Source organism: Eupeodes corollae, chromosome 1 (genome assembly GCF_945859685.1).
Source record: "Eupeodes corollae chromosome 1, idEupCoro1.1, whole genome shotgun sequence".
Taxonomy (NCBI): domain Eukaryota; kingdom Metazoa; phylum Arthropoda; class Insecta; order Diptera; family Syrphidae; genus Eupeodes; species Eupeodes corollae.
This window is the reverse complement of record NC_079147.1, coordinates 237,298,120-237,325,112: the sequence shown is the minus strand read 5'-3', so window position 1 is coordinate 237,325,112 and position 26,993 is coordinate 237,298,120.

The following is a 26,993-nucleotide window of genomic DNA, read 5'->3' as shown; positions in this document are numbered from 1 at the left end:
AATGGACTTTGACATCCTATTTAAAGCGAACGATGGTTGCTTAATCTGTCATAGAGAAGCGGAAATTGTGAGGCTGACAATTAATTCCGGCTAATCGAAAATGATTAGCCGCAGAAGCCGACCATCCTCCCAAATAAATATTACCTCACAACCGGTATAGGAAGTGGAGAGGTTTTAATACCTTAGAAGTATCGTCTACACTGAAGGGGGAACCGAGCAAGATGTCATCCACTGAACCGGCCAAAAAAAAGCGGCGTTCGGTAATTCAAAAATTTGAAGGAGTAACTCTATACTCTTAAGAGCAAAGCTACGACTGTTTCGCACAAATGTCGAATCTGTACTTCTTTATGTGCGCAGAACCTGGAAGGTTACTTCAGCCATTACAAGGAAGCTGTAAACCTTCGTAAATAAATGTCTTCGCAACATCCTAAGAATTTTCTGGCCAAACCGAATATCCATTGAGGTCCTTCATAAAAGGACAGGTCAGGAACCTATACACTCTATTATACGAAGGCGTAAATGGAAATGGATTGTACAAAGCTTCGAAAAGGTGGAATCCGCTTACACAAGAAGAAGGAGAAGCTGGATGACCGAGAAGCACAAGGCGCCTTCAGTCGAGGAGGAATCAGTGTTAGGCGAAACATATGTATCAGAAACCACACACGATATCGCGTAGGAGTAATAGAGGCCCTTTGTCCCTTAAAGGGTCTCCAACGGAAGTAATTTTTATAGTAGTAACATTTTTAGATTTTTAATTTTTGTAAGTTCAATTTTGTTTTAATCGCTAACGTTATTGGTTAGATAGATACCCAGATTTCAACAAATTTTTGCAACTTTTAAATTGTTATAATAAAAACAAACAACCCGCTTAATTTTTCTGAAATTGCTTTCTGCATCTTTTGATGTTATTATCTATACCGGTTTTACCGGTTTTTGAAAAAAAAGGAATCCTAAACTGTTGCACACACCCACAACAAAAGAAGCTTATAGATTATTAAAAGCGATGTACGTTCTTCGATTGGACAAGTTGTCAAGTCCTATTTGGAAAACCTTTTATATAATACATAAACAATTAATAACGAATCAGTCAAATAAAGGAAGCACAAGGATCTAGACTTTTTATCAGGGCGTGTTACACACTTAACATAAATACGAGTTTTTGGGCACAGCTTAAAATAGATGTTTAATATCCTGTAAGGGAAACGTTGAAACGTTTACAAGTTTCAAGGGCTAGAGTGACAATTTCAGCTATCAGATTTTATTTCCAAGATTCAAACTGTTTTTTAAATATGCCCTGCTTAAAAGCTAAACAATAGTTTAGGAGGTTTTGGGTGCATTTTATACAAAAATGTTTGAAATTGTGTTGAAACGTATCTTTTTTGTAAAAATGATATTTTCTGTTCTTTTTGACATTTCTAAATATGCGAAGGACGTATTTGTTGTTTCGATTTGCTGGCGTGTTTTCTTCTGATGCAATTTCCGGGAGACTATTATTACTCTCATTTTCAGTCCGTGGATTGGAGATGATGCTGGAAGACAAGTTCTAAAAAAATACTGTTTTGTGTGATCTTTTGGCAAATATTTTCATCAAAAAGGAGTACAAAAAAGGCTTAAAAATTAATTCATCTCAAAGGGTAAATTAAATTAATTAAGGTCTTTAAAGATTTTGTATTTAACACTTTAAACATTAAAAAAAATAAGATGGAATTCCAGAAGAGTGTCAGAAATTTTAAGGCAACTTCAGTTTGTGTTAAGAAAATAAAAAAATATAAAAAATCAACGATTTATTAAGAATCTAAATATTTGCTATTTCTCTCAGAAAAGATCTTATTAAAATAATTTTAAGCATTACTAAAGTTTTTCCAAATTTTAAATCCGTAAAACACCTTTCAGATATCTTTGAAAGATTTTAATTGGTTTTGAGAGATTAATTGTTTTTTGATGAATTAAATTAATAACAAATTAAGCAACTAAACAGTATAAACTTTGTGGCTCATATGACCCTTCCTGTATTTTGCATTGGTTAAAAGTTATAATGAATTTATGCGGTGCGATTGGAATAGAATTTTTATCGTGTTTTAGGCCCAGTCCACAATTACAAGTAGCACTTTTGAGCCACGAAGTGGAAAGAACTACAAAATGCAAATTTTATCATTGTGATTGGTCATATTCAAAAACTATTAGATTTGAATTCAATAAAATGCCTACGAATTTTAAAAACAAATATTCTCCCAGGGGCGTGTCTTGATCCCTACGACCCCCTTCTGGATCCACCATCGCGTCAAAGGTCTTGGGTTCAATCCCTGTCTGTACCACCTAAAGTTTTTTTCCACGGGTACTGCCTCTTTTGAGGAATTGATAAATCCACCAAGAGTAAATCTTTTCACGAAAAGGGCTTTCTGAAATAAGCAGTTCGGATTTGGCATAAAACTGAAGGTTCCCTTCATCACTGAAATGACTTGTACACATAAATGGTTGGAAATTGTAAGCTACTAGACCCTGCTTGCTTACGTACTCTTGAGCTATGTACTTTATTTAATCATTAAAGATACGACGCTGACTCAAGTTGCTACTGATAAACATGCAAGAAATATGAAGGATTATAAAGAGTGATATCGTTTGTTAAGTGCTTAAATTTAAAGTTCGATAAGAAATCGACAAAACTGCGTTTTCATTAAAACTTAAACACAAGGCACACATTTCTTCACATCAGTAACTTGTCCCATTAGAGCTCGAAATTTTTCCACCAGTTTCAATATTGTTTCCGGAGAAAGAGCTTTACGGTGAGAAGATGTGATCAAGTTTCACCCAGTTTAATAAATTTAACAATTTCAAAACATTGTTAAATAGTGTATTATCCCTTTTTAAGACTTGCTAATCAACTGTCAAAAAATGACAGTTAAAAAGTGCCATCTGCAACACATCTCCTTTGATGCAATGCCTCTTTTATTTTCACTGTTATAAGTATTATTTAGAGTTCTACATATTTTTTACGAATTCAGAACCAGCCCTTAAATACTAACTACTTGCTTTTCTGAATAGTGCATAATTTCGACCCATAAAACAAAAACAATATTTTTTTTAAACTTTTAAGCACCATAAGCGTTGGGGCGCTAATAGATGTATGTACTCGTAGTATAAGTCTGAAGAGGTGGTGAGAGTGAATATTTAAAGGATTTTCGAAAAGCGTTCTAACTCATGTCCAATTAACAATTAAGACAATTATCACGCTCGCTGAGGACCTAACTCTTTCGGTTGCCGTTGCCTTTGCCGCCGCTGCTGATAGAGCTTCTATATGTACTTTATTTTACTGCTTCCGTATATTTATCACATCGCGCCATTCTCTGTGTCTATGTGCATTATACTAAACCCATCTTCCTTCCTGGCCCTTAAACTGGGCCAACTTATCCAGCAAATTGGAAAGTTTTCTGCTAATTGTTGAGTTGTATAGTTTCGCTAATAGACGGCGCGGTGGTAATGGTGGCACTGCAGAGGAGACAGAGGTTGGTATATATAAGCTAGAGCATTATCTTTTTGCTTCTTAAGAGTGTGTTTAAATGAGTTACTTATTAACTTCTTCTTGTGCGTTGCCCTTTGGCCTTTTTCCATTATGTTTATTTTCTGTTTCATGATGAAGATGTTGATGATGATAATGATGATGCTTATGACGAACTATACTCCTAACTCCTGATTCCTGAGTATAGTACTGAGTCCTGAGTTCTGAGGTTGAATGAATTCTTTTACAATTCTTGTAGATGACGGCCGGATGACGAGATGCTTCCTTTTTCGTTTTGACTTTACTTTTGCAAGAGAAAACAAAAATGGAGGAAAGACGGAAACGTTAGTTGGTATACAGTACAGAGCCTTGTTGTATGCTCTCTGTTATCCGTTGATTTAACGGAGTTTGGTTGTTATAGTAGTTCTACTACACTGTTTACTCTTACTATAGGCAATGTTTATGGCCAATGAACTTTAAACCATGAAACGTGATTCTGCATTGAGGCAGGTTAGTGCTTCTTCGAATTGTTACCTTAGTGAGGGGTTATAGAAGAAGAAAGCTTCCATCAAGGTCCTATAGTACAATGATCTTTTATATATATACGCTCAACGTGAATCTTCAGGTATTGTGAGTCTTGATATTCGAAATTAATTCACAGAATCTGTTGTGCACGTTTGTTTAGATTCCACTTTGGGTTTCAGTTAAGTTTGGTTTAGTTTTAGCCTCGATGCGAAAGCGATTGATGGTTGGTTGTGTTTTCTCAGAATTTCGTTGTAATTCGCTTCAAGCAATCCACAAGTTCAATGTTCAATTTTCTTATCGTTGTATAAAGTACATATTGATGAATGTTTGAGGGAGTTTAAGGTGGTCCATTAAATTAAGACAAATATTATAAGAAATGAGGGAGGTTTTTGGTTTATTTTTTGACTGGTCTTGATGAAGTCAGATGATGGCAGGATAACAGCATACGATACTCGAACTTGCTTTTCTTTTAAGACTTTGTATAAGAGAAGTTATTTACCTACATTATGTGCGTAGCATAAAGAAGTTGGATATGTTGATTTTATGTACATATTATTTGGTATAAAGTTTTGTCTTGGAGGACTTATAGTATTAACCCGACCCTATTGTTGTTTATGTTATGTTGATGTGATTGGAATTGAATGAGCTTAACATATACTGTTGATTCGGTCGGTTCTGTACTCTACAGGGAGCAAGGAAATACATTTGTAAATTAAAGCTTTCCTCTTTGGCAGCTCTTTGATAAGGAGATCATTTAAGAATCGGGAAATAAAACGGCAGTGGAACACTTCAAGCTCAATGAAGATTTGTTTAAAGGAATTTTACATCATATCTTCAATAAGGAATAGGGAAGGAAAGAATGCCCGAAGATTGTTTCATTAGCTGCCATATGTCCTTTAAAGTTATTGAAGCATATCTCTGCTAAGTGTTATATATAAGATTATATGACAACAACTGTGTCAGCGTCTTAAGATTTTCTGACACACTAAAGAACTAATGTTCACACTAAAACAAGTCCTGAAGAAGACTTACGAGTTTCAAATCAAAAATCGAGATGACACAACATTTTTTCATTGGGTTTAAATCGGCGAATAAGATATCATTAGTTTTGTATGTATGAAAAACCTCTGGATTCTGAGAAGATTGATCCAATTCTACTTGTCAAAATTTCCAGATACGTTTTGGAGAAAATTCTCCAATATTGTCCTGAAGCAGGTAGTGGCAACCTCACGAGTTAACTCAAATACTAACTAACAAAGAAAATCGAAAACTTTACTTAATTGATAGCAGTAACTGGGAAGTGCTCGTAGATTGGAAGAAGATTCAGTGAAGAACTATTTTTGCAACCGCTGAAAATTTCGTTTTGAAAAACAAATAGGCTCAAAACTCTTCACTATTTGAAAAAGTGTACTCTCTACAAAGCTTTGCCAGCTGTAACTGTCTTAGACGATAAGCAGGAAAAAAAGATCAGTTGCTGGGTTATTTTGGATTTTGGAAGAATAATTCTTCATCTAATATTTGGTCCTGTGCGGAGAGAACAAAGGAAAAGAAGATATAACCATATAACCCCGGGCTTTCCAAAATATTTGAGCGAAGTTCAAAAAGTTGAAACCCGTCGACTAAATTGGAAAAGTCACATCAAGTAAATGCACAACATAGCTTCAGCTTAGAAAATCTTCGCATTTCAAACACCAGGTTCTAGACGACAAGGAAGACGCAACATTTGGTTCAATGACTAAGCCATCCTTAATGTCAGATCAATTGATCTAAATGAATGGAAGCAGCGTTTTATTGGCATTGAATAGCATGGAAGGCCCTCCTGTCTCAGGCATACAACTTTCATGGAGTAGGTTTTTATTTCTTATCACTTTTACTTATAAAAGGTCTATTTGTTTTAGAACTAGTCCTGATGACATCCCATGGTTTATGCCTAAAACATGTCCAAAATATCTTTCTTATACCGTTTGGTTATTCCTTTTAACCAGTCTTTCAATTATCTTGTTTTCCAGTTTCATGGAAATATGCGTTTCTCAAACCAAGCCAACCCAAACTAAGTTTCCCAATCTGTTACGATACCCCCATTACTAAGCTGTCTTTTATTCAAAGATTGTTTTATATCTCTTGTTTGTAGTGCTCTTTCCTCTAATTATTCCTGTTTTTTCTTTGATACTCGTATTCCACATGGTTTTGTAAAAAGTACCGCTATAAATCTACTTGAATTCACATCATTCTGTGCTGATGTTTTCAAAAAAACAAGGATTTGATTGTGATTTTATTGATTTTAGAAAAGCATGTGACAAACTTAGCCTTAAAATACTTTTCAATAAATAAGAAAAAATCAGACTTTAAATATTATATTGTTGTCTTCAAACATTTATTTTCTTATTCAGTTGTTATTAATTCTGGTGTACCGCAAGGTATCCACCTTAGTCTGTTGTTATATTTTCTGTTTAAAAACGAACTCCCTAGTATCTTAAAAAACTCGCTGACGTGAAAATGTTTTTAACTATTAATTACTTAAGCAACTGCGAATTATTACAAGATGATCTGCTTCGACTATGGGAATGGGGTAATACAAACCATTTATTGGTAAATATTGAAAAGTGTAAGATAATGATTCTTACATGGACCATAATGTACTAATAATATCAATGTACTTAATGAAACTTATGACAAAAATTACTCTTAGAGAATTTGTCAATTCCGTGAACAAAAAGGTGAAGGCGTAGGCATAGATCGAACCTCTGGCATGTTTGTCGAACGCATTTTTTTTAAATTCATTTTTATTAATCCAATCTTAAAACTATCTTACAATTAGACAACCTTTTATAAAACTAGCCTAATTAACCTTAACTTACAACTATCTTACTGGTAATATACGGACACTCTAAGCCGTTTCGTCAGAGCGAAGACTCTTCTGGCCCTGGTCAGAACAGTATTTACATATATGCCTGTCGAACATAAATATTGATCTAACCACACTTCACTACACATTTGCTAGTTAATGGCTGCTCGTGAAAATCAACGATGACCATCTTGTGCCAATTTTTGCACGTATCCCTCGTGGCCCTATCCAAAGGAACAGAATTGCCTCCGACATCTGGATATTTAGCTTCATATTCCAATTGTCGCAATATCGCCGATTCTTTTCGAAATCACGCTGCAAGAGAATTTAAAAAACCTCAACCTTTCGGGTCGTTTTGTACGCAGTCTGATCGTCGGCGTACACAATTGCCTTTGTAAGACTTCCTATCAGATCACTGGTGTAAATGCTAAACACAGTCGCCGAATTCACTGCTCCCTGTTGAAGTTCATTTTTGAATAGGAATATTATGGTAGAAGTTAAATTGCCACTTTTGACAACGAACTTCCTACCGTTAAGCATATCATAAAGTATATACAACAATGGTTTGCTTATTCCAAGCCTGCTCAACGAGTTGGAGTTGAGAGGATGAATAATTGAGGTCTGGATAATATGCATTATTCAGTTTTTCTTGAAGAGTGTGGTATAAATGTCAATTGCATCCATCGGTAAACGTCTTAGTACAACGTTGGATATACCAACATCTGCTGACTTTTTGTTTTTATTGAGTTGAAGATGAGCAGAAGCTAGATCTTCGTCACTAACAAGGGACTTGGTCACGTTTGCTCCGCTACTTTGCCATTTGTCAAGAAATCGTCATTGAACCACACGAAACCGCGGTTCTCAGATCGCCATTGTGTCATATCATTTTGAAAGTAAAAGTGATTAAGTAGGGCTCTGTTTTCCAGGTCGTGGTTGGGGCGAATGCTAACATTTAACTTGTCTACTTGCTCCCACCGCCTTCACTTTTTCCTTCGTATCTCCAATTATGAAGAAATAATCGTCAAAAATGGCTTCTTCTGGATCTATTTGCACTATCCTTAGTACATCTCTGTTCTCTTCAGTTCTTTGGAATTTCAGACACGGAAGGTCATTATTGTTATTTTTTCTAAATATCTTGTTGATTTAAGGGAACATACTAGAGTCACTGGAATCAACTGACCGGATCTTGTGGTCCCAGTACTTGTTAATTGATAACTTGTAGTTCTCCTTAATGAACAGATTGACATTTTTTATTGACGACTTCAGTGTCCCAACCTCCAAGTCGTGTGGGTCCGTATGTCGTCTGTATGAGTTATAACCCAACGCACTAACCATCATTGCACTGGTACTACTAATAAACATATATAATAAAAATTACTTTTATTTAATTCTGTGAATCAAAGCATGAAATTCGTTAATTTAAAAATCAATTTTTTCTCATATTTTTAATATCTTGCGTTTAATATTTTCATCAGTAATGTAAAGATACAATTTTTTTTTAGATAAATTTAAAAAGAAATCCTTAATTTAAAAGTTTTAAAGTGATGTCTACACGTTCATAGTTCACAATATTTTCAAATCAAATAAACTCTGGTAAGATCTGCTTTCTATAACTTATAGCCACGTAAATATAACTCGAGAGTCTGTTCCAATCAGCTCTGCAATTTCAGTTAAGAACAGCAATAATTTCAGCTTTATTTTCAGTTGCCTTTTCAAAATGATTTATCCTGAATTGTCTTAGTACGGGAAACCTGCCTAGGAAATGTTGTATATCTCTCTTGTTGATGCGTTGCCTCCACGCCTATTTCCGTTGTGTGAGTTAAGATCCATGATATTTTGTAAGGCTCCAAGTCATCTGTTATGTATTGCGGTCCTATTGAATAATCCAACATCTTAAAATTTCGTGTGCTGCTTCCTCTCGATCTCTGCTCTGCTTCTTGATTTGGATGCGATTTCAGTTGATCAAGAATTTGTGAGTTATTGACAATCCAATCTCTTTCATTTGTCATGTTCTCATCCCAGTGCAAGCCGAACCTGTTCCGATCATATTAATCTCCTTAACCCAAAAAAGTTGTTTTGCTAAGAGAATATTGGTAAGTTGCTTAGGTAGTCTCGTGTCATTATATTCAAATATAGTCTTTTGTACATATCTAAGGTGTAAGCTGCGGTTTCAATCGGTAATCCATAGTTTGGAGTGCATGATGGTAACTTTAAAACTCTTTTCAGAAAGTATCGTTGTAGCTTATCCACTTCATCAAAAGTTCCAAAACCCCAGACTTGTGCACTATAAGTTTGAGTAGCTCTGCATACTGCCAAAAAGAGTTTCCATTTTGAACTGAGGTTGATATTTTGCTTACTCAAAAAACAATGCAATATAGCGTTAATACTTTTCTTTACTGGTGCATTTCTTTTCTCTACATGCTTAAAAAAGTTCATCTTTTGAGTGAGCAGAACACCAAGATATGTGTACTGAAGTACTATGCGAATTTCTTCTCCGTTAAAAATTCACTTTTCCTTATTTGATAGCCAGCCACCATTTCGAAAGACCATAATTTCCGATTTTATTCACTTCGAGGCGCAGTACTCTTCAAAACGTTCTATCATGCGTTGCAAAACCTCCACATCCTCTGCTAAGATCACTATTTCGTCAGCATACAGCAACAACCTTAATTCAAACTGTCGATATTAAGACCTCCTTCAATAACCGCATGTAGATCATGTATATATAAAGCAAAAAGTAAAGGTGATAAAAGGCATCCTTGTTTAAACCCATATAGTGTTTCGAAGTACTCCGATAAAGCCCTTCCTGTCCACACTGCCGATTGAGTATAAGAGTATATGCACTCTAGCAGGTCTACAAATTTAGTGGAGGCTCCCATTTCACGTAGCTTGAGCATTAATAGTTGTCAGGAGATTTTATCAAAAGCCGCCTTTATGTCCACGAAAAAAGCATAGACTTCCTTTTTTTCAGCCAGCTTAATATGTACAATAGACGACAAGTTATAGATATTATCCACTGTAGAATATTTCTTTCTAAAGCCAGCCTGATATTTTCTTAATATATTATTTTGTTCCACCCAATTATACAACCTTTCATTAAGGACTCCCATCATGATTTTTGATATACAATTCATAAACGCAATTCCCCTGTAATTGCTTGGATCATATGTGTCCCCCTTTTTGAAAAATGGAAAATCACAGTTTTAGTGAAAGTTTCTTCTACCCTGCATTCTTCTAATATTTTGCTGTATGTCGTTGCGAGTTGTTCCAAAAAAGTATCTGTAGCATTTATTATGAACTCATATGGTATCCTATCTTTTCCTATGGCGCCTTATTGAGCCTTAAGTTTCTCAGCATATTCCTTAATTCACCAACACAAAATGGCATATCTAATGTTGAGTCCTCGACGCAGTTCGCTACATAAAGTATACTGCTCATTTCTTGCCTTGGATTTAGAAGGTCTCTGAAATATGCTTGAAATTCCAAAGCAGTTATGTCAGCCATCACATGTTGGCCTTGGTGTTTTATCTCCTTGGCTAAACGCCACCAGTCTCTGCTGTCTCGAATTGTATTAATTTTTAATTCTATTTGTTGTTGGTTTCATTTTTTGCTTTTTTTACAAACATTTTTATAGTCTTGTTGAGATTTCTAATAGCATAGTTGACTTTTTGATTTGCGAAATGCATTGAGGGATTTGAAAGCTTTTCTTCGTGCGATTTTACATTCGGAACTGTACCACTTGTTTTTCGGGTTGAACGTTTTTGAATTGTTGTTTTGAAGGGGTGCAGATAACTTTATTATGTTGGTTAAGTCTGTTAAATCGATTGTTTCTTTTATGATCTTGACTTGCTGAAGATTTAAGTTTAGATTTGTTTGGTAGTCTGCTTTTTTGGGCTCATTCCATTTGAGTTTCGGCAAAAGATTGTTGGGTCAGGTTCCGCTATCAGTGTTGTTTTTCTGAAATTTTATTGGTAAGTGATCCGACCATATATCATTTTTTCATTTTGTTTGTTGAGTATTTGAGCTGCATAGTTACTAAGTGTTTTAAAATGTTTCCAACCTACAGCGGAAGAAAAAAAATATTAAAAATAATTTGGTTGTAACTTTTCTTAATTTAAAATTAAAAATTCAATCCCAGAATCGCGTACAATCTGCCAAAGTAGTTCTTAAATATTTGTATACTGTCATTCCATATTAATTTGTAATTACTTCTTTAAGGTGTTAAAGCCTGACATATGAATGTTAATGGGAATAACTAATTCATAAACTTTTTTTCAATTTGAAAATATCTCTTTCTCTATTTGAGCTTTTTTCTTGCTGTCATATTAAAACTACATTATTACTAAATATGGAACGATATACCCTTCAAAAACGCATACATTGACCACAAAAATGGTGAAAGTTGTACAGTCCTACTTCCAATTGTAGCTGAGAGATTTCCTGATCGTTTTGATTTTTGATTGGGTGATCACAATTGACTAAGATCTTGTAATTTTCAACAGCTTTAGACTTTTTTCTTCCATCTCACGTAAAAGAGAACGTCGGTCTTGACCAATGCTCCACAATCGATTTAAGACCATGGAAATGCAATGTGTCAAGCTAGCTAGGAACATTTCTTGAAAATGGTATTGCTTTAAATAAGCAATAGCATACCTTTCTCTTTATAATTAAATAAAAATCCATTGATTTCATTTAAAAATACTCATATTTTACGATTTAAACGAAACATCTTATTAAAGAAACTCTTTATTGCTTAGCAAAAATAACCACTTTAATAATTTAAGCAATGAAAAAAATATTTCAATATTATTTTCTTACAAACCAATTAAAATACTCAACCTCTTTAAACAAAAAAACATTTCCTTAGTCTCAAGCATTTTCTGTATTCAAAACGAAAAATGAGATAAAGATTTTATATACACAAACCTCATTAAATAACATTCCATATTTTAATGTTTTGAACATTCCTTTTGTCTGCCCAAAATAAACACGAGTATATTATGAACCTACTTAAGTCGTATTTCATATAAAATGGTTTACCATCAGCTAAAATGAGAAATGTTTAATATTAACAGAAAACATTTAGGTTTGTTTTATACCAAAACATTATGTTGATTGAACCCATGTAGATTTCTTCTTGTCGTTTATGCCAAAGTCTTGAAAGAGGGTGAGAAAAAAAGGGAATTCAAATTAATTTCTTCAATCTTAAATGTATTAAAATATTCATCTGGTTATTCGGTTGGTTTTGGTTTTCTTCATACACGCACGAGTATATGGGATAATTATTTTAAAACCCCCATAAACGTGGCAGGACTTATATGTTAAATCCATTTATATTCCCCAAAACCATCAGCTAACTAACGAGTTAATTAAATTTCCAAAATTTATTAACAGCCTTATGAACTATTATACATATTAAAGCACACATATACGACCAATGAGACCAATGAGTTTTCCTTAACCCAAAAACCCACAGCCATCAGCTTCAACAGCACAAGACCAATGTGCTTTCTTCTATAACCAAAAAACCCACAGCCAGCATGCGAAAGTGCTCTACATTTAATCCTGCCAATGATTAATGAATTAATCACCAGGTCTTGTGCACTCCAAAAAGAAAGCTGTTTTTCCTCAAAAAAAAAAAATAAGCTATCATCCTTAAGAACCTCAACCTCATGCTCTTAATTCCTCCAACAACGATAACGACAACGCCGACGAAGAGCTACGACATGACACTCCGACGATACGACGACGATAGCTCTGTTGTAGCTTATAAAGGTAATTTGGAAAATTTAAATTAAATTTTATCCCAGTAAAAATTTTCGAGTGAAAATATATATACTCGTTCATCATATCACCGATTCTTTCTATGGGTATCAAGAATTGGTGATATTACAATGGGATACTGGGATGCTTGAAGAGGAGCTTGAAAGTGCTCGGCGACGAGACGGCAGTAGGTATATTGTTTGTGCAATAAATTGCAATAAGAGAGGTGAGATTATTTAAGTGGGACATTATCCCATTTTATATCTTTTGTCTTCTCATATTGTACCAACACTGTTATTCATCGTGATTATGGCGCTGTTGCCTTTGCTATGGGATGACATAAAAACGTCCTCATCGAATCATCGCAAACAGACTTTAATCCGCGTTGTGTCAATGAACGTAAACATAATATTTTGTAATGACAAATTTCAGGGTCGGACTGAGGTTTTTTATATTGCTTATAAAAATATGTTATTACCAAAATGTGCGAATTAGAGTGGATGTGATTGTTAAAAGTATTAGGAGGTGATATTTCAGTTATTAAATTCCAGAGTGAAATCATATTCTTAATCCGCAAAAAAGGATCAATATAACAAGATTCGAATTCGAACTACTCTGGAATTTAATTTTATATGTACAACGATGAGTTCCCGTGGCGTGATGGTTAGTGCGTCGATGGTAACGTCTTACTCATCGGTACTTAGTGAAAGGGATGAATCTAAAACAGGATGATTGAGGAGTGTGGTTTTTGCTAGGTCTTTTTTGCATCTGTCAAATGCTACTTCAGATTCACTTGTCCATTTGATTGGCGTTTAATCGTTATTGATGTTGGCGTTTATGAGCTTTTGTAAGATCATTTGATTATTTACAGCATGAGGCATGAATGACCTATAAAAATTAATCATTGCGAGGAATCTTTCAAGTTCCATGGCGATAAAAGGTTTTTTGAACTGCAAAATTACCCTAACTTTCGAATCGAGTGGCTTGATTCCCTGAGAGTTGATTTCATGACCGAGGAACCTTATTTCTGACTTTCCATATCTTTTTCGTGATCCTCCGTGTTTTTCGATTCAACACCAATATCGTCTATATAAGAAAATGCGAAGTCTTCATATCTCTGAAATGTTTGGGCATCAATTCTTAACCCAAACATCATGTACACAAATTCGAACGATCCGAAGGGTATAGTAATTGCCGAACAGGAATTTGATGAAAAGGTCTCTCCAGGTCAATCGTTGAGAAGACTGCGTTACCTTCCAAGATGTTACGAAAATCTTGTACGAAAGGGATAGGATATTCGTGTGGAATGGTGATATTGTAAAGGGCCCGATAGTCCCCACATGGACGACACTCGCCGTTCGGTTCCTGCTGCATGTGCACTGGACTAGACCAGTTGCTTTTCGAAGGGCGACGTATGCCATATTCCATCAAATAATGGAATACTTTTTTGGCAGCTCTCAACTTAGCCCCATGCAGACGACGACGCGACGTGGGCGTGGGAGAAAAACTTGGGGAACCCAGGTCTCGATGTGATGCGTTGTTCTTGATTTACTCGCTGGCCGTCTGTTTGACTTATCGTACAGTTCAAAGGTTGATTATTATTGGAGACTTTTACAATTACCTCATTAAAACTAAGCTGGTGGTTTGCGATTCGATGTTCGTAGTGCTGTCGATTTCGTTTGAGGTCTATCATGATTCCATAATCACTGAAGAAGTCTGCCCCAATGATTGGTGTCGTGACATCACCTACGGTGAACGTCAACGTGTATGCTCGTCTCAATCCTAGGTCCAGTGTAAGTCTTTTTATCCGTTTGATTTTATTGTACTGCCTTTTGCCTCAAACTATGTGTTCTTCGATGGTGAGAATCGATCATTATATGAAGGAGGTAGAACTGAAATGTCTGCTCCGCTGTCGATGATACGTATAAATGCAGAGAATTTAATTCACACCATTCGGAGAGTCTAGAAAAATCGTCTTGAAGAAGTATACAGTCTTGACAAGTATCTATTTTTCTATAAAGCTTTAAATCATCAGCGTATAAAAGGCACTGAAAATTTGTAAAAATCTCAGAAATATCATTAATAAATAAAAGGAATAACAGAGGGCCGATGTGGCTACCTTGCGGAACTCCTTGAGGAACAGGAATATATTCTGAAAAAGAACTCTCAATTTTAACAATCTGCACTCGATCTGTTAAATAAGATTCTATTCACTTAAGGAGGTTCGAGTGAAATCCTAGACATCCAAGTTTATGAAGAACAAGCTTGTGGCTTACTCTGTCAAAGGCTTTAGCAAAGTCCGTAAAAATAGTATCTGTTTGGGAGTTTTTCTCAAAGTTTAATAGAACATAATTGACAAAAATTGTAAGATTTGTTGAAGTAGACCTTCCTTTAATAAATCCGTGTTGGTAAATTGATATATGCTCACGCACAACGAAGAATATCTTGTCGGAAATTATATTTTCGAAAAGCTTGGGTATAGTTGAGATCTACAAAAACATTTAAAACCGCATGCGCTTTAATTGTTTTAGGGTTCTTATTCGATCTTGAAAAAATATTTTTTTGCAAAATTCCAAGACTTTGGAGATCGTTGTGTTGTCTCAATTCCTTCAAACGCCTTATAAAGTTTATGCGGATTGTACTAGCGTGGATGCGAAGACTTTCAGTATTTCAAAGCATTTGCTGTAAAAGTAATGATTGAGTTACAAGAAGATATGTGTTTAAAACTATACATGCACTGATAAATTTTGCTGTAAATATGTATACAAATTAAAAAAAAAAACTATCTAGCAACCAAGTTTATATGTTTGGGCAAAATATGTACATTCATATGCGAATTATCTTTCTCAAAAATTAGTTTCTCGAAGAATAAACGATACACCTTAGAATTTGGTCAAATACAAATCAAGAATATTTTCATTCTGAGAAGCTTTGCTAAGAGCTTGAAAGCTGCGTTCGATACAATAATTCGGGAAGTTTAAGATTATCGCTGAAATTTTGAAGCAGTTGTGCAAATGAAATCAGGTGGTAATGTAGAATGGTGAGGAGAATTCAGATTGGTCCGCACCCATAAAAGGAGTCAGAAAGTGTTGGGTCATTAAATCCCACTTTTGTTATTGCTAAGATGCTTATTGAACTTATTATTCAACACACGAAAGTCTAAGTGGATGATGATATTTAAAAAAGGTGGTGCCTCTAATCAAAAATTTACGTTTTTATACAAAATTTCATTGAAATCTATTTTGCGTTTTTGAGAAAACTCAAATTTTTGAATTTCGAACAAAAAAAAATGTATTTTTAATCTTCAGAAAATTTGAAAAAATACGCCTAAACTTAACCTTAATTTCAAAGTTTTAACTCTATCAACCCAAAAGGCTGCATGGAGTAAGACAGGCAGGTAGACAGACTGACATACATGCTGAATCAGGGGACCCTCTTTTTTCGGCTTCTCTACCATCGTAGCATCATGTTTTAATAAAATCTGGGTTTCAAATTTTTTTACGAATGCAATATTTGGCATATATATAGTTCCAATGTACAGTGTTGGAAAAAATAATAGAAACAAGCTTCGTGTTCATTCTTTTTGAAACATAAAAAGGTATTTGTGAAGAGTAGGAAAATAAAAACTACATAGATAGATTTATTGTTTAAATACAAAATTTTTTTGTGATTATTTGTTGCTTCCTCCTGGAAAAATCCTTCAATCCTTCGCTTAAGGATATCCCATAAGTGTTCAATTGGGTATAGCCGGGGGATTGTGTTGTGATGGGCATTCCATAACATTGATTTTTTTTTATTGTAAGTATTTTTAAGCCGATTCTGATGGGTGCTTCGGGACATTATCGAAAATATCGGACCTACACTAGATGCTTCACTGTCTTTTTTGTGTATTTAGAGTTAAACTTCTTGCCTTTTGGCCTTTTTAAATACATTTTTCCATCGGAAGTAAATAAATTGATCTTCGTTTTATCCGACCACAAAACGTTATTTCAATGAGCTCGGTGTAAGTGTTTGTTGGCAAAGGGAAGTCTTTGTTTAATAGTTTTCTTGGTTTAAAAATGGCACTTTACATAGCTATTAGAAATCAACCATCACTTTTCAAGCTTGTCTTAGTTTTTTTTTATCACTTCACGTTCAAAATGAGTATACATGACTTTTAAAAAATTTGTTTAGTATCGAATATAAAACATCTGACAAACTTATAAACAAACTCGAAACACCTGTTTGCTTAAAAAAATGTATCCTTACGTAAGAATAACGTTTTTATATTCGTAAGTAAAAACGTCACCCAGAAAATATTACTTAGCAGAAAATGGTTTTGCAGCCATATTATTAAACTTACTAAAAACTATTGCTAAGCGAGTTTCGAGTTTTAAGTTTTTCCCAAAATTTGATTTCGTTTTGATAAATTAAGTTTATAAGAAAAAATAGGATTTTAATGAAATTTGAATCAAATTTGCGAAACACTTGACAAATCTTTGAAACTAACTAGTTTTTTAAGAAACTCAATAGTTAGTGTTCAAAAACATAACAAAACCAAAATTTAAATTTCAACGATTTAGTTTTTTGAATATATGATTTTTAAGTAAACCATTTCAATGCCAAAACATTCGGATGAAATGGAATCAAGCTAGTATAAAAGACAAAAAAAATGTTCTGTTTATTAAAATTAAGTTCTTCTATCTTTTGCACAGATTGCTAAAATAAACGGATTTTTTTGCTGATGCTACTCTAAAACATATTTTTTTAAATCAATATATTTTTTTCAGGATCAACAAAAACAATCCTTATTCAAAATCAATTTGTATCACATTTTTGACTTCATTTTTTCATCCATTTTTCTCTAAATCTATAAATTGTACAAAAAGCGTTAACACATCATAATTAAGATGTTTGGAGCAGTTCAAAAAACATAGTCGTTGTTGTATTGAATTGAACGATGTGTCCAATTTTCAAATAATAGAATTTGAATTATGTTTTGCTCCCATATTGTAATGCACTTTTACCGAAGTTTCAAAAACGCTGTGCACTAAATTTCAGTATTGCTAAAATATTTTAAAGTATGTTTTTTTTTTTTATTTTTTAAGGATTATTTAAAGTAAAAAAGGAATCGAACTTATAAAAAAGTTTATTCAATTTTTCTTAAAAGCTCATAAATAAACTTTGTTCAAAAAATAAGTCAACAAATGAGCGTTTTATTTCAAAACTTCATAAATCATTTTTTGAAAAGTTTGTTTTTATTTAAAATTCGAAATTCTAAAATTTTCGAAGATTCAAAATTGTGACTGTTATACCTTTGGATATAAAATAAACTATATAGACGCTTTCAGCAGTAGCTTTTTTTTTTAAATAATTTGAATTTGCAAAATCATTAGAAACTGGACAAACGGAAACTATTTTTTTTTGGAATTTTTGTTTTATAACATTTCATTTGATTTTTGACTTTCTCGACATCGAAACGAAAGAATTTTTATTTTAGAAATATGTAAATATTTTTAGAAAATCAAACAAAAACCAATCTTGTTAAGAACTTCGACGTTTATACAAATTGAAAAGAATCAATAAATATCAGTATCATAAGTTGCATTTTAAGTTCTCTTTTTTCGATTTAAGTTTACTTATTTACCTAACAACTTTGCTTCAATAAAACTCCGACACTGGGAAAAAGGATTCCCTTTACGTACCCAAAACGACAGGAGCACGATGATGATATTTGTATTCCCCCTGACTTGATGCGATCTTAATTGTGTTCGCTTGTTGATGAAGTGGGAATCCCAATTGTATCGACCCAGCATCATCTGCATCTTCTTGTACGAGCATATCTAGTCCACCATCGGCAGCGGTGCCGCCGCCACATCGCATCGCTTTACCTTTATATGATGACTTTACAATGAGGTGTGTTCTGAATTACATGTTAATTTCCAGTCTATTAGAGCGTCGAGAAGGATATTACAACAACAACAAAAAATCGCTTCACTCCTGCAATACGAATAATACACACATACCATAGAAAGGGTTGCTGCGAGATGTATTCATAAAAGCAGATTACAACTGAATACATAATCCTGTTGAATAGTTAATCGTCCTTAGATCTAATATCGACCTGCATCACCTCTTTCTGTGTTCTATACCTAGGCATATGAATGTGTGCTTTATGCACAGGACATGAACTGGTGCACCATAGCTCTGAGTATGCATAACTCCTTGCCCTAGTTCGAAATCGTTTCGCCCCTTCACGTGATGATTGTAAATGCCAAGCACGTCCGCATCCATATGAACCGACCATTATCCAGTCAGCAAACACCCTCGCATCCCCCATCTCCATCATATATACGATATCCATTCCTACTCTATAGCTCTATAGCTCCAGCTCCTTCTTCTTCTTCTGCTTCTACTTCTTCATCTCTGCATAGCAAAAGTCTTTCTCTGTGCAAAAGTTCATATGAACTGATCAAAACCCAGCCAACCTAACAAGACGAGCAAGGAGCAAGAGCAAGCAACGTTTTCCTTACAGGAAGGATTACGGAATAACGTATTCGTCCTTGTCGACAACGCCAACGACGACGACGACGTTGCTGTTGCCGTTGTCGTAGTGGTAGTTGTCACTATTGTCCTTGGTGCTACTTTTTTCCGCATAAATTTCAGGTAATAACAGGAATTCTCAACCCGGGCGGGCTATGGCGATGGCGATGGCGATGGTCACTGGGCGTGTAATTATCTAATGTTGCACTAATTCGCATCAGCCCCGACTCAAGTCGACTCGACTCGATTCGATTCGACTCGACTCCTTTCGGGGTGTTCCCGGACAGCTTCTAGCTTTGGCCATGCTATCATTATCATCATCACCTCGCTAGCTCTTTACGAATAGGTTCTATCTAGGTAGAGCAGCGTATAGAGTATAGGACGAGGACCAGGCTGAGAAACATATTAAAATGCAAAAGGGATGGACGACGAGCGACGTGTCGTCTCTTCGGTTGTTGGTTCTCTTTTTCTCTTCTTATTCACGAAGTTGGACACTGATTCATGGCACGTAATTTAAATTCAGCCCAGGATAGCAAATTAAGTATTTACATGAATAAATTATGTGCGTTATCCATGAGCTAGGAACTTTAATGTTTAACGGAGAACGGACAAAGTGACCGAAATTAGAAGCACAAAAAATGTTTCCATAGCTATAAAATTTGAACCTGGAACTTCTGAGCTTGGGAGTGTTGCCGTGTGTTATTTGGGGAAACGGGATGATTAAAGTTTGGTTGAAAGAATATGTTTTAATATGGTTTGGAGGTTTGATTTATATGTATTAAGGTAATGGTACGTGCCATCATGATGGCAAAAGACAAGAGGTCAAGATTCCAAAAAACAAAAGTCACAAACTGTAAACCATTGTAAGATGGTTACACGGGTATTTGGTTATGAAAAATTGGTTGACTATAACTGGCAGTTATTGTTTAATATTTATATTCAAGAATTTTTTGGTCCTTACTTATTTTGAAAAATGAGACACGTTTTAGTTTATGCTATTATTTTGGCTTACCAACATTACCCGCTAACTCACTTGTGTAACTTTCGGGTTTAGAAATCGCTCTATATTCATATGTCGATGGATAAGGTATGAAATTTTCTGCCACACTCAACTATTTTTTAAGGGTGGTTAAAAGTGCTAAATAGAACATTTAGCACTTGTAACTGGTTAAGTATTTTGCGGTTTTAAAAGAATAGGACTGGAATTCGATATCTGTCAAAGAAAGTTGTTTAACAATTTTTTTTTTCAGTTTTAAGTCTGACATTTTTGAAAATTGATCGCTTAACTATTGCACAACGCATTAAAATTGTTAACCTTAAACTTAGCTACATAACGTGCTTTAATATGACTATCGTGCTAGGACATTGTGGTTTACATAATTGTCCAACTACAAAGGCAATTGGCAAAATTGTGAAGAAATTTAAAGACACTGAATTGGTGACGTTATGGTGTATTTTGCATTTGGATCTACACCTATTGAAGCCAGTTGACCATTCACAATGTCGTAGATACAGATATGGACATTAAAATAGAAACACTAAACAGAGTTTTAAAAATTCATTTTTTTATTGACTTAACATTTTTTTTTCAAGTTTGGTCTTCAATTTCTTATTTTCTTTTTTTCATACTAAAATAATCCATTATATATAGTAACATTATAACTTAAAATATTTTAAATTCAAAAATGTAAAAGAGGAACACATTTTGTGGACATTAAAATAGATACACAGATTTAAACAAATTAAATTAATCAGCTGAATCTGTCAATTGAAATATTGTACCACTCCTGTTGGACCATCTTCCCTTATGATATTCAACTTCATATTTTGATCAATTTTACCCTCATTCAAATGTATTGGTCCAACGCTAGATCAAGAAAATCAACCCCAAAGTACATATGATACTGCCGCCACCATTTCTGACCGTTTTCTAGATGTATTTGGATTTAGTTCTTTAAAAGGAAGCCTTCTAACTCTTTGTCTACCATCACTTACTTCTACAAAAAATTCCTCCACTTTTTGTCTCCTTTTGGCCCCCTCCAATCAAGATGATTTTGGGCGGCTTTAATCCGCGTTGTTATATTTTGTATTATTATTGGAAACTGTTTTTTGTTTTTTATTTTCCTTGAAGACTTGTAAGGATCTTTTTTTGAGGCGCAAATGATATTTTAATCTTCTCTTGGAGTTGTTTTGCTTGGGTTTGCCAGCTTGTTTTTGCTCAATTAGTCAAATTGCTTTTGCAATCAACTTGAGAGATTTTCCCATTATTCTGGCTATTTTTAAAGATTTTCCCTTACTAGAACTTAAATGACAGCTTTATCTTCTAGGGAACAATGCTAACCGCAACCAATGTTTTCATTAGAATTAATTGTAATATTATTAAAATAATTTAATGTTGCTTCCTAAATTGAAGTTATTTTCTCATAAAAGCAAAACAAAAATATTAAAAACTAACATTTTTGATCCTAGTTAAATATTAAGGTCTCTGTTCCAATGTGTTTCTATTTTAATGTCCACCAAAAACACAGTCTTATCTAAGGAACAGTTCATCTCCAAACAATCAACAAGCCAAAAAAATAAGACTCATGTTATTTTGCATAAGAGAATCTAACTTTTTTTTGATAACAGTTAAAACATCTTCTAATGCATGTCGTTGTTTTAATTTGGTTTTACTCCTAGCAACTGCCTGTGTCTATTTAAATGTCCATATCTGAACGTCGAATGTGTGCTTCACCAACAGGCGGTGGACGGCGATTTTTCGAAAAAATATTTCTTCCGCCACGAAGCACATTTCTCACTTGGTCGGTATGTTAATAGAAAACTGTCGTGTTTGGAGTTCTGGGAATCGACAAGTGATTGACTCCACAATAAGTCACTGTTTGGTACGCTCTTTGGTCCGGAGGTGTGATTGGACCGATTATAAGAGTAAATTTGGAGCGTTATGGTCACATGATAAACAATTTTATTTTGCCTGCTATTTAAGAATAAGACGGTGCCACATGCCACACAACTTGAGCGATTATGGCTTTATTGCAAGAGACATTTCCTGCCCGCGTAATTTCTCGTCGTGGCGATATCAACTGGCCACCAAGATCATGCCACTTGACACTACTGGACTTTTATTTGGTCTATGCGAATGACCGTGTTTATGCAGATGAAGCTTTACCAATTTGTGTCAAAAAGTGGTCGAAAATTACCTCAAAAGAAAAGATGCTTGCAACAGTTCGCGTGGTGGTCATTTAAATAATGTAATGTTTACTTTTATAACCGCAAAATGGATAAACCTATATAAAATATACTACTGTGGTTTTTAAGAAGAAATTAAATGCATATAATGTTAATGTTATACCAAGAATTAAGCTATTTTATAAAGATAAGGGTTTTTCGTTATGTCTGTCTCGAAAAAAGTTAAAGCTTTGATCTCATTACAGACAGTCGATGCACTTCTTGCTTTTGTTTTCATTATGAACGTCCAATGCTCTCACTGTAATTTTCTAACTACAAAGTCTGATTTGATTAGTTGCGGTGTTTGCAATTCCGGTTTTCATATGAAATGTACTAAAATCAGTGATTCTGATCGGATCGCGCTCGAATCGAGTAGTGATTTGTTTTGGAAGTGTGATACATGTAAAAGCATTTCTTTTCTTGGATGCATTCCAAAGATCAAAGAACTTTATACTTTTTTTGTTGACCATAGTTCAGAATTTGATAATCTTGTGAAGCCTTCTCGTATGACGCGCTCTCAAGTTAAGCTTACGGCCCCTGAACAAAAAAACAACAATAAACAATTACAACTTTTTAAAGAGAAGAATATTCCAACATCTTCTCCTAGAACATTGTCTTCTTCTTTAACTAAAAACACCTGCTCACTCTCATCATATCCTGCTGTGAAGGGTGTTATTAAAAAGACACTTAAAGACAAAAAAAAGGAAAAACCGGTTTTCGCATCAAAGCTTAATACAAAAACAACAAGCAATTCGAACTCTTTAATAATACAGAGTGACGATTTTGCTGCTGCGTGTGATGTGAAAGCTGCGAATAATGGTGGGGATAGTGTGATTGCTGCTTGTGTCTCGTTTGCTGCTGTGACTGGTGAATCTTCTCTGTCCGCTGGTTCTGACAGAACTGATGAAAGCTTACTTCTAATTAGTAACGATCTGCGTACCTCTGATGACGTCAATAAAGAGCTTAATAATCAAGTAAAAAATTGTGATCATCATGTTGGTGGCGTTATTAATTTGGCTGGTAATGGGACAACAAATGGTGTTGCTGTAAATGATACTATTGTTGCCGATACTGTTGTTGCTGAAGGTGAAAATGGTGGTGTTGCTGGTGTTGTTGTTGCTAATGGTGTTGGTACTCAAAATGATGTTGCTGATCTCGATGAAGTTGCTGATGATGCTAATGTTGCTGGTTGCAGTGGTATTAGTACTGCTACTGATATTGTTGCTATTGATGGTAAATGCGTTGCCGCTGATATTAATAATAAAAGTGATAGAGAATCTGATGAAATCCGAATTAATAATGAAAAATTGACTAATAATTCAAAAATACCAAATCGAAGACCCCAAGGCCTCAATGGTATTAGAGGTCAGTGTGATAAAATAAAGGTTATGCGAAAAAATAAATGTTTCCATATCTCTGGTTTCCACCCTGATACTACAATTAATGCAATCACTGAATTTATTGTTTCAAACTTATGTGCGTATCCAAATCCTACAGGGATATCTTGTTTTTTGCTCAATACTAATAAGCAAAGGAAGCAACATTTTATTAATTTTAAAATAATTGTCCCATTGGAGTACAGTAGTTCAATATACGATGCTGCTTTTTGGCCTAGTGGGGTTACGATACGCCCCTTTATAAATTTTCCAAAAAACGAATAATCACCAGTTCTCAGAGATCTGAGAACTATGCTTCATGCTCTTTGAATGAAAATACACAATCTGCTGCCAACCTGCCTCCGCTTTCATCTTTAAATTCTTCTACAAGATCATCATCTATCAAATTTGGAAATAAAAGCTTTTCTTTTTATTATCAAAATGTAGGTGGGTTAAGAACTAAACTTGATAATGTATTTGTTTCTTTTTCTGCATGTAACTATGATATTATTGTTCTTACTGAGACTTGGTTGTCTGAAAATCATTATACTTCGGAAATCTTTCCAAGTTATTTTACTGTTTTCCGAAAAGATAGATGCAAAATTAAAACAGGAATGGATAGGGGTGGAGGAGTATTGATTGCAATTCGTGCTTCTCTATCATGCAGGGAAATTGTATTGGAATCAAACTGCTCAGATACTAACCAAGATATTGATCAAATTATTGTTGCCATTAAAGTAAACGAATCAGAATTATTTATTGTTGCAAGTTATATACCACCTAAGAGCTTATTAGACTTTTATAATTTACATTTATTGAATTTAAAACAGATTTTAGATAATTTGAATAACCTACAACATATAATTTTTGCTGGAGATTTTAATATTGGTAATATTAAATGGGAATTCGACTCAGAAGATAAATATTTAATTCCATTTGGAGTTACAACTGAAATTGAATCACTTGTTATAGATTTTTTAAGTCAATATGATTTAGTCCAAATTAACCATGAATATAATGATCTCAATCGCATTCTTGATCTAGTATTTGTTGATAAAGAATTTTATATTTGTATAGAAAAGTCGAATTTTCCTATTATAGGAAATACAAAACACCACCTCGGAATTGAGGGTGATATAATGTTTTATAATTATTTAAAAAATGAAAATGTAAATAATATTTTTATATACGATTATCAAAAAGCTGACTTTGATGCAATGGTTGAGTTTTTGTTGTCTTTTTCGTGGCAAAATATTTTTACTGGTTTTGATTTAGAAAATGATTTCTTTGCCTTTTCGTCTGTTTTACAAAGTGCTATTGAACAATATGTACCACTGAAATATCTAAAAAAGAATTCTAACCCTATCTGGTTTAACAGGAGATTAAGTAATCTCAAAAACCAAAAAAATAAAGCATATAAATTATATAAAAAGAACAAAAATAATCCAAGTCTTCGAAACAGCTATCTAGATATTCAAAAGAGATTTGACTATCTAAATAAATTTTTATATCATAATTACTTACTTTCAGTTGAAATCGATCTTAGAAGTAATAGTAAAAGGTTTTGGAGTTTTTTAAATACTAAACGAAAATCATGTGGATTACCAAGCTGTATGCAGTACCTAGGCACTATTGCGAGTGAGTTATCCGAGATTTGTAATTTATTTGCAAGTTACTTCCAATCAGTTTATTCCTCTGAATCTGTTTTAATTGATGAGCCTTCAGGGGTAAGAAAATGTATTGATCTTGGGTCACTTATTCTAAGCCAGGTTGAAGTTGAATCAGCTCTTTTAAGCTTGGATGTGAATACAAGTGAAGGTCCAGACAATATTCCGCCCATACTTCTAAAAAAATGTGCGAGAGCGTTAGCAGAGCCGCTGACCCTAATTTTTAATTTATCTCTTGCGACTGGCAATTTCTTGCGTTCGTGGAAAATTTCGTTCTTGTCTCCGATTTTCAAATCAGGTTCTAAACACGAAATAACAAATTACAGACCAATTTGTAAGATCTCTGCAATACCTAAATTATTTGAAAAAATAGTTTATAACAGAATTTCACTTGTAACCCAAGGTAAAATATCGGTCTTTCAGCATGGTTTTGTTGCAGGTAAATCAACATCGACAAATTTGATGATTATGATAAATGCCATTATATCTAATATGGAAAAAGGCTATCAAACTGACATCATCTTTACCGATTTTGCAAAGGCTTTTGATAGAGTTAATCACAAAATTCTGATTCACAAGCTTTTCTGTTTTGGTATTCACTCTTCTTTATTAATGTGGATTGAATCTTATCTGACTGGTAGGGTTCAAGTTGTTAAAATTAAAAATTATAGATCCGATGATATAGATGTCTCATCGGGTGTCCCCCAAGGGAGTCATTTGGGACCGCTCTTATTTCTCCTGTTTGTCAATGATATTCCCACTTTCTTTAAAAACTCATCCTGTCTTCTCTTCGCAGATGATCTTAAACTTTACAGAAGGATTTCCTGTAATTCTGACTGTTATCTTTTGTTATCTGACTTGCATAGTTTGGCAACTTGGTGTCAAGCAAATTACCTAGATCTTAATGTTGCTAAATGTCAAGTTTTGTCTTGTTACAGGAACTTTAATAAGATAATGTTTGATTATAGCATTAACAACATAAACCTAGAAAGAGTAATACAAAAAAAAGATCTGGGAGTTATTCTTGATGTCAACTTGTCATTCCACGCACATTTTGATTATATCATCAACAAAGCAAATCAGATGCTGGGGTTTCTTAAAAGAAATACAAGAGAGTTTAATGATTCATATACTCTTATATCATTATATAACTCATTGGTTAGATCTGTGCTGGAATACTGCTGTACAGTTTGGAATCCATATTATTCAAATTCATCGAAAAGGATAGAAAATGTTCAAAGAAACTTTACAAGATATGCTTTTTTTAAATTGAGATGGAGGATTATAAGACCTTCCTACGAAACCAGATGCTTATTATTTGGAATGAAATCTCTAGAAACTCGGCGGAAATATTTTTCCATAATGTTCGTCAGGGATATAATAACTAGACATATAAAATGTCCTCCGCTTATAGATTTGTTCTATGAGGGAAATGCGCCCTCAAGAGTTACGCGCGAAAGATTTTTGATTTATCAACCATTCCATCAGAGAAACTATGGGCGCAATGAGCCTATCACCCGTTGCATCAGAGAAGCTAATGCATTATGCGAAAGAATTGATTTTATGTTAAATTG